Source organism: Camellia sinensis, chromosome 3, assembly GCF_055761805.1.
Source record: "Camellia sinensis isolate YWXY chromosome 3, ASM5576180v1, whole genome shotgun sequence".
NCBI classification, from domain to species: domain Eukaryota; kingdom Viridiplantae; phylum Streptophyta; class Magnoliopsida; order Ericales; family Theaceae; genus Camellia; species Camellia sinensis.
The window spans coordinates 190,651,439-190,659,731 of NC_138963.1; the positions used below are offsets into that span (position 1 = coordinate 190,651,439).

The following is an 8,293-nucleotide window of genomic DNA, read 5'->3' on the forward strand; positions in this document are numbered from 1 at the left end:
TATCGATCCACTATAAGAAAATACACTTTTAGCAACCACTTTGTCTCTTTCTCTCTCGCCCATCACTCTATCTCTGTCTCTCTCTCTCTATCTCTCTTCTTTATCTGTCTCACACAAAATTAAAATATTTTAAAAATATTTAAATATTTAAAATATTTAAAAATTTGATTTGACTTAAGCTTTGAAAAGAGTTTTAAATTATGTGTTTGGTTATGAGTTTTGAAAAGTAATGATTATATTTTGAATTGAGTTTTGAAAAATGGATGTTGAATTATGATTTGAAAGCTCAAAACAAACACCATACTTAAATTAATGGGTGGAACTATGACCACTACCACTACCACTCTCTCTGTCTCTTTTTTTTTTTCTATGTCTCTCTCGTTAATCTCTTTTCACTTTCTTTCTCTATCTTTTAGTTTATCTCTTGCTCATCTCTTGTCTCACTCTCTTTCTGTCTATCTCTCTCTCTTCGTCTCTCTCTCTCTCTCTCACTCATCACGCTTCTCTCTTTCTGTCTGTCTGTCTGTCTCACTCCCCCCACTGTGTTTGCCTTGCTCACTCTCTCCCTCATCTCTTCTTTATTTATTGAGCTCCCTTTCAATTTATCGATCCACTATAAGAAAATACACTTTTAGCGACCACTTTGTCTCTTTCTCGCTCATCACTCTGTCTCTGTCTCTCTATCTCTTTTCTCTATTCGTCTCTCACTCATCTCTCTCTCTTACCACCCATATTCTTTACCACATTTACCACTACTGCAAATGCCATTCAACTACCACCATTCTTCTATTTCTCTCTTTCACTCATCACTCTTCTTTCTCTGTTTGTTTGTCTATCTGTCTGTGTGTCTTTCGTTTATCTTTCTTCTCTCTATCCTTCCCATTTGTCTTCTCTCTCTCTCTGTCTCTCTCGCTCATCTCTCTTCTCTCTATCTCTCTCATCTCTTTTCTCTCTCTGTCTCTTTCGCTCATCTCTTTTTTTCTGTCTCTCTCGCTTATCTCTCTTCTCTCTATCTTTCTATTTTTCTATTCTCTCTCTTGTTCATCTTTTTTCGCTCTTTATCTCTCTTTTTGTATCGCTCATCTCTTGTTTCTTTCTCTTTTTCTGTCTCTCTTTCTATCTCTTTCTCTCTTTGTCTGTTTGTTTCTCTTTCTTTCTCTCTGTCTCTCTCTCTCACTCATCACTCTTAATAGAAAGTATTTTTCATTAAAATATTATCCTTACTTCTACCAAATAAAAAATAATAATAATAATTTTTCATTCATTAAATATTCATTTATGATGAAAATTATTATTTAAATATATATTTTTTTCCCAATCCTGCCCGCTCGATTCCCCCATTTTTTTCCATTCCCGCGCCCCAAAAAATCCCCATTTTTTTCCATTCCTCACTTTCCAGTCTCATCACAAGTTCAACTCATCACTGTCCCTCTGTCTCACTCTCTCGTTCCGTTGTTCTTCATATCTACACCGATCACTCTCTGACTCTCTCATTGTTCATCTCATCACACCGATCATCGCACCGCCGATCTACTCACAGGTAAACTCTCTCTCAATCTCTGTCTCTCTGTCTCTCTCGCCCCGGTCGTTGTTTTTTTTTTGTTTTATATATATATACATACATATATATATATATATCAGATATCTCTCTGATCTAATCTGTCTCCCTCACTCTCTCATCTCATCAGTCTCACTCTCTGGTTTTGCATCTCTGCACCGATCGACTCACAGGTAAGCCTCTCTCTCTCTCTCTCTCTCCCTCTCCCTGATCTCTCATCTCTGCACCGATCGAACAGATCTGTTCTGTTTGTTTGTTTTGGACCAACAGATCTGTTCTATTTGTTTTGGAATCTGTGTGTTTGTTTTGTTTTGGAATCTGATCTGTTCTGTTTATTTTATTCCGATCACTCTCTGTGTGTTTGTTCTTAAGGAATTTGTTGAATCTGTGTGTATGTATGTTAATCAGATTCATGTTAATTTTGTTGAATTTGTTCTTAAGAATTTTTGTTGAATCTGTGTATGTATCTACTCTCTTTTCTGGATTGGAATCTGACTAAATTGCCTATGGCCTGAGTTGAGGAGGTATGGGTCACAAAAGTAGCTACTTTCTTTTCTCCAAGGTAACACTGTACTTCACTGAAATTTTTACATGTTGAAGTTGTTTATGTATTATTTGTTGAACATGGAGTGAAAGCATTTGTTGGGTAAATCTTACTGAGCAGTTAATTGATTTTAGAACTGTTTTTACTGTGACAGAGAAATATGAACCTGTTCATGCAAAGTGGACAACAGAACGATGTGCTATATGTAGATGGGTTGAGGATTGGGACTATAACAACATTATTATTTGCAACAGGTGTTACTATTCTTCATGAATCTTTATGCTTAATCATCACATTTTATGCATTTGAATTACAATTTATTTGCTGAGATAAGATAGCACCTGATTTAGGAACTCTAGTAGAATCATCTGAGTCAATTTTATTTTTCATATATATGATTTTCATTCAAAGATGATAAGCATTAATTTTTTAGGTTTAAAGTAGGAGGGATTAATATGTATAAATTTATGTTGTATCCAAATTTATTTTTTCAAACTTATTATGTGTGTGTCCACCTAGGTGTCCAAAGTCTGCCTGGGTCAATTGGTGGGGGGTTACTTTCTAAATTCTCTTTCTACCTCACTTGAATTTGCTTAACTGTAATTTGTTGTGGAATGGACTTATGAATTGATATAATATTTCCTTTTTAGAGCCCTCATTTCCATGTGCTTCTTTTTTTGTATTAATAAATCTAAACTTTTGTTTGTTTTTCTCTTTGAAGTTACGATATCCTTTAAATCATTCAAGAGGATAAAGGTTCAGGTTGTTTTTTCTTTTTCCAAATGTTTAAGCTCCCTTATTGGGCCCATATCTAGTATTCTTTTCCTGATGTCAGAATATTTGTTTTTGTAGGATTATGGGGGGTCAATAAAGAGGTGGTCCCTAAGAAGAAAAATATTAACGATGCAGGAAGCCAACTTGCACCCCCATTAGGAGAATTGATGAAGATGCTCTTTAATGCATACAGGTTATAACATATTTACTATTTATTCAATTTACTCTGCATTTTAATTTTTAGAGAATGTCTTTGCAAGAACTTTTTAACTATTGCAGAGCTGCAATGATGGAATTTGAGATCAATATGTCGGAAATGCCACTTGAAAAACTGAGTAAAAGTAATATCCAAAAAGATACTTTTCTCTAGACTCTCCTTCTCTTTTAGTAAATCTAACCAATGCCTTTAGTGGAGATGCAGAAGTGATATCATTGTCGTGTTGTCATACTTGTTTGTTTATTTAGCTGATGAAGTTATAATTTCTAATGTGCTTCCTTAATATCTTCTCCAGGTCTTCCTTAATATCGTACTCCTCGCCACTAGGTTGATTTCCATAACTGATTGATTCCTTAATATCTAATGTGTTGTCATACTTTTTTTTTTCATTTTTTAATATATGTAATCATAGTAAAAAACTTTTTATTAATTCCTTTGTATATACTTTTGAATATTTAATTTTTATTTATGAAATATATGATGTTATTTCATTCAATATATGGTTGTGATTCGAAATATATATAGTATATAGTGTGTATTATATTATTCAACCGTGCGTACAAAATTAATATTGATTATTCTTTAAATATGTTGAATTCTTTTTTTTTATCACAGGTTTTATTAGTTATTAATCACACTTAAAAGATGTGATCTAAATGTTTTTAATCACACTTAAAAGATGTGATCTAAATATTATTAATCACACTTAAAAGATGTGATCTAAATATTATTAATCACACTTAAAAGATGTGATGAAATCATTTTTAATGACACTTAAAAAGTGTGATTAAAAATGACCCATTTTAATCACACTCCCAAAGATCACATTTTAATAAAATTTAAAATGTGATTAAAAAACATACATCACACAAAAAAAATGTGATCTTTATCTATATTTGTAGTAGTGTTTCTCTCTCTCTCTCTCTCTCTCTCTCCAATTTCTAGACGCTATCTATCTCCCTTATCTTCTATATGTTTTTGAATGGGTTTCTAAAATGGGTATATTAATAGTAGGAGTTTGATTTGTAGTTTTTTTGGATAATTCCCAGATTCTGCTACCACAGCCGCCTCTCCATTGCCGGAAACTGCCGTACGTGCCTTGTCGAGGTCGAGAAGGCACCCAAGCCCGTCGCTTCTTGCACCATGCCCACTCTTCCAGGTTTTCATTTATTTTTTTATGGATTAGTAATGCCATTTGCTTAATTCATCTGGGTTTTAGTATTTTGTTGGGTTCATTATCTATGGTCTATTATTATTTAGAAAATTTAGATCATAAACTCTGAATTTGGATCATTGGTTTAGGTGATTGTTTGTTTGATATGTGGATTGTTAAATTTTTTGCCCACCAAGTGTTTGATTCTATGCTCAAGTGACAAATTTATCAGAAACAATTGGAACTTGGAGTGTTTGAATCTGTTTCAATCTGCTTTCACAATTGAACATGGTCACCAATATATGTACACCATTGTAACTCTGTTACAGAGTATTGTGATTTTATTGAGAGATAGACATTAATGAAGATCATTAGAGAGATAGACATTAATAGCAAATCAAACCACTGCATAATTAGCCAAGCCCCATGGAACATGGTCATCAAAAATTGGGATATAATCTCACCATTGTGTTTGTTTGTATGCATTTATTGATGAGATATGTTCTGGTTAAATTCTCATTCGTTCATGAATCCCCATATATTTTATTCATATTTAGTTGGAACTAGGTGGATTGAAGACAATTTTATGCTACTCACTCAGATTCTTGTACTTATTTGAATGTGTTGGTTAGTTTAATCATATGAAAAGAAGTCAATTTTGGGCATTCTGCATATTGAAGACCCATTTCTACTACTTGGTCTAAACTTGAGCACATCTAATTCAACAAGCTGCTGTGAGAGCTTGACTGAGTGCAAACATAAGATATAGTTAACACGTGATATATATTTTAAAATAAAATAAATTATAAACTATACTAAGGAGGACCTTTGCCCTCTGTATCCAAAGTTCTACAATAAAATACTTGACATTAGATGAGACTAATATTTATGTTGTAACGTTCAATCCATTTGTCAATACTACTAAGTAGATTCTGACATGCTTAAATTTTCTCATTCTGTGTCTACACAAACACACACACACACACAAACACACACACACACACACACACACACACACACACACATATATACTAGTGGTGAATGCAAACACATATGCAATAGCACATTTACACTTTTGGGAGATTGATGAAGGAAGAAGTGGGATGATTTTGAAAACTGTTTTGACACTTTTTTTATTATTTTAACTGTTTAGTAAACTGTTTTGACACTTTTTTGTTATTATAACTGTTTAGTAGTAATTTTGAAGGGTATTGTTGAATGGAAAAAAAAAATGAAATAACAATAGCACCAAATAAAATGAACACTTCATATAATAGAATAAAGGAAAAGATATATTATAATCTAGGCGTTTGTCTCTTATAAATCCTTCTTTTTGGCTCTCTTGATAGAGATTAGGACACAAAGTAAGATCCATAATGGCCAGTTGGTAAGGGAACATTGATAAAACTAATCCACCAAAGGGGTTCTTAAGGAGCACACTTTTTCATGAACAGAGCAGCCTGTGATTATCATACCCAATTCAATTCTACACTGATTACCTTCAAGAATGGGACCTTGGCCATATTCATAGATTTCAAAATTCTTTTATTGCTACATTTGGAATAATATTTTGCTTCTTTTATTGGCACCTTTGTATTGTTATTGTTATTGTTGTTTTTATTTTTAATTTAAATTTATTGAGGTATAGTCTTATAACAAGAGCTTTAAATTTATATCTCAGTACAACAAATTAAGAACTTCAGACAAAAATTTAGGGACGAAATATTTTAGTTGTTAAAAATGTCATATTTTTAGGAGAATGGCTCTTCCCCATATCACTATTTTTTGTACTTGACTATACTTTATTTTGGGGCCTCATTCCGGATCCACAGCACTGTTCATCTTGTAAATCTCATGCTAAAAATCGTTTGTGCAAAAAATAAATTTCATTAGATATCAATAAATAGATGAAAAAATCATATTTGTTTTTAATAAAATAAGTGGTTTAAATTTAAACACATAGTTGTTGTCCATTTAAATATATATATATATATATATAATTTGTTCACGTATCTAATGATATTCGATGAAGCTAATTTTTTGTACATACATTTTTACTATGAGATTTACAAGATGAATGGTTTGAATTATCATTGTGGACCCGAAATGAAGCCAGTAAAATAGAGTATGATGAAATATGGAGGATAGTAGTGACATGGAAAAGAGTCATCCCCTATTTTTAAGTGAGAAAATTGCACAATACTATTCTTTTGGGACTAAAATTTTCATTTACAAAAGTAAACGTATTTTACAATAAATTATTTTGTTCCTAAAAGTGTATTTATTAGCGGCATTTAAAAAAAAATTCATTAAGTCTTTTTTTAACATTTTAAGACGGTGTTTTCGTGTTGACTCATATGATAATTAGTGGTCTCCTAATATTTTTTGCTACAAATTTTTTCCCCCATATAGAAACGAAAAAACATTAGCCTCTAAGACATTTATTTATTGTGATACCTTAAATTTGAAATCCTACGTAATTTTCAATTGCAAGCTAGACTACATTAATTGTTGAAAGGAAAAGACACACAATATGTCTGACCCAGATATATATAGTTGAAGAGGTTGTGATCCACTGAACACCCATTATCTAAAATGACTCATATTTCTAAGTTCTCACTGATCCAAATTAGATGTTTATTTAGGCCTTTGATTATTTGGGCTGAATTTGAAAATTAAAAAAAAAAAAAAACATAATTGGTGTCTTGAGCCTTGCATTGGGCTTGGTCTAAAGTCCAGAACTACATAAATGTGGGCTTTCATTTTCATTCTGGGCCTTGGTCAAAGTTAGATTTGCATCCACAAAAATGAATTGACATTTCACCAAAGCTGTGAATATCAACCAGCCCTCATTGGTAACTGGCAATTTGGTTTCAATTGGGGCAGTTTCAGTGCTTTTAACATTATTGGTACTATTGCTTACTAGTTAGGATATTGAAATGGACGACGCTCTGATAATAGTTGCAAACAAAACTTTCAATATCAGAATGAATTTATTTTTGAAATTCATGTCCTTGAATCTTAGAGGTTGAATGTTTTACATTAGAGTCAATGGGGCTATAGCACTCTTAAATAGGGATGGACATAGGTTGGGTTTGGCGTGGATTTTTAATAACCTAACCCGCTCCCTATCATATTGGGAGTGGGACAAATCAAGGGGTGATGGGATGGGACTAGAGCGAGAGAGGGATTAAAATATATATGACGTGTTAGCCTCCTACTATATTTAATTTTTAGCCTCTTACTATATTTGATTTTTAGCCTCCTACTATATTTGAAGGTGCGATTATTACAATGTTTTATAAGACGTGGGCAATGGGTGTATTGGAAAATGTTCTTGCATCTTTCTATTCCATTTCTCGATTTTCTGATTGCATTACTACATTTGCATTATTTTGCAGTTGGTGTCTTCAGAAAGAAAGGTACCAAACTATATGAAGCAAGCTTGAAGGATGAGAAGCGTTTAGATCAATGGCTTCATTGTTAAATTAAGCAAGTGTTTTAGTAAATAAATTTAATTTTCCCATCATGTTTACACTTTCAAAATATTCTGTAAATGACATTTGATGTAGAATTTTTTGTACAGAGGACATCTTTTTTGTATGATTTTGTATTTGTATGGAATTATTATTTTGGGTTGGATAATTCAGATCTGTATAGAATTTGATGTTAAAAGATCAAATTTTTGTATTGTTGAAACGAAATAGAAATAGATATATGTATTATTTTGTTTAAATACAGGGTGAAGGTTGCACGAAATAAATACAGGTTGTGAAGAAATTAATTATAATAAAAAAAACACAAAATAAAGTTTTTTCCATTAAATGTTTAGTAGCAAAAAAAAAAAAAAAAAGTGAATTTGTTAGTGACTAACCAATTGGTAGCCAAAAAGGAAATCAATATTTTTAGTGACCAAATATTTGGTAACCATAAAGAACCCAAAGATTTTTGGTGACTAAAAATTTAGTAGCTAAAAATATAATGAAGACTTTCGGCTACCAAATGGTTAGTAGCCAAAAGTTTAATAAAATGAAAAATAATTTTTTT

At 31.9% G+C, this 8,293-nt stretch overlaps 1 long non-coding RNA gene across 1 annotated transcript; it reads left to right on the forward strand.

Moving 5' to 3' along the window:
- The first annotated feature begins 2,653 nt into the window (after positions 1-2,653).
- Positions 2,654-7,881, forward strand: LOC145821227 (uncharacterized). The gene is made up of 3 exons (XR_014363258.1): positions 2,654-2,864; positions 2,955-3,069; positions 7,648-7,881. It is a non-coding gene; the product is annotated as an uncharacterized LOC145821227 (long non-coding RNA).
- The last annotated feature ends 412 nt before the right edge of the window (positions 7,882-8,293 follow it).